This window comes from Tenrec ecaudatus, chromosome 12 (assembly GCF_050624435.1).
Source record: "Tenrec ecaudatus isolate mTenEca1 chromosome 12, mTenEca1.hap1, whole genome shotgun sequence".
NCBI lineage: Eukaryota > Metazoa > Chordata > Mammalia > Afrosoricida > Tenrecidae > Tenrec > Tenrec ecaudatus.
This window is the reverse complement of record NC_134541.1, coordinates 80,359,466-80,360,660: the sequence shown is the minus strand read 5'-3', so window position 1 is coordinate 80,360,660 and position 1,195 is coordinate 80,359,466. Positions and strand designations below refer to the sequence as shown.

General features: G+C 39.7%; 1 non-coding gene across 1 annotated transcript; it reads right to left on the bottom strand.

Moving 5' to 3' along the window:
- Window positions 1-627: 627 nt before the first annotated feature.
- On the bottom strand, window positions 628-791 carry LOC142423728 (U1 spliceosomal RNA). Its single transcript, XR_012779327.1, has one exon. It is a non-coding gene; the product is annotated as a U1 spliceosomal RNA (small nuclear RNA).
- Between the last annotated feature and the right edge of the window lie 404 nt (window positions 792-1,195).

The following is a 1,195-nucleotide window of genomic DNA, read 5'->3' as shown; positions in this document are numbered from 1 at the left end:
AAGTTTCACTGCAGCATTATTCATTATTGCCAAAAATAGAAAACACTCATGTGACCACCCAGAAATAAACAAGATGTGGATAAACAAAATGTGGTACATACATACAATGGAATATTATTGGACCATAAAGAGGAATGAAGTCCTGATATGTGCTACCATGTGGATAAGCCTTGGGGGAAATATGCTGAATAAAGTAAGTCAGCAATAAAGGAATAAATGGTCTATGATGTTACTTGCATTAAATATCAAAAAGAGATAAGCGCATAGAGACCAACATTGATTGGTGGTCACAAAGGGCTGGTTGGAGGGATGAGGAGTTGTTCAAGGCCCCGGGGTTTCTGTCTGGGCTGCTGAAAAACCTTGGGAATGGATTGTGCTGCTTGCACTGCATGATCAATGTAATTAAAGTCAGCAGCTAACATATATTAGGTGATTAAAACGTTGACTGTTACATGTTTATTTCACCATAATTAAACTTTTTAATAAATCAGGATTTTTTAATTAATGGCTAAAATAGTAAATGGTATCTGTATCATTTTGCCACAATAAAACTTTTAAAAAGAAAAACATAAGAGGTTTTTGTTGTTACTGCTTCTGAGGCCGATTTTGTTTCTGGTTTTTTTTTTTCAGTGGAGAGCGCGAACGCAGTCCCCCTCTACCCCAAATTATGCAGTCGAGTTTCTCACATTTGGGGAAATCGCAGGGGTCAGCACATCCGGAGTGCAATGGATAAGCCTCACCCTGGGAAAACCACCTTCATGATCATGGTATCTCCCCTGCCTTGTTTCTGTTTTTAAGTAGTACATATATACATTTTTTTCTTTTCTTTAATCATTTTATTAGGGGTTTATACAACTCTTATCACAATCCATACATACATCAATTGTGTAAAGCACATTTGTACATTCTTTGCCCTCATCATTCTAAAAACATTTGTCCTCCACTTAAGCCCCTGGCATCAGCTCCTCATTTTCTCCCTCCTTCCCCACTCCCCACTCCCTCACGAACCCTTGATAATTTATAAATTATTATTTTGTCATATCTTTCCCTGTCCGATGTCTCCCTTCACCCACTTTTCTGTTGTCCGTTCCCCAGGAAGGTCACATGTCCATCCTTGTAATCGGTTCTCCCTTTCCAACCCAATCTCCCTCTACCATCCCAGTATCGCCACTCCCACCCCGGTAGTGAGGGGATC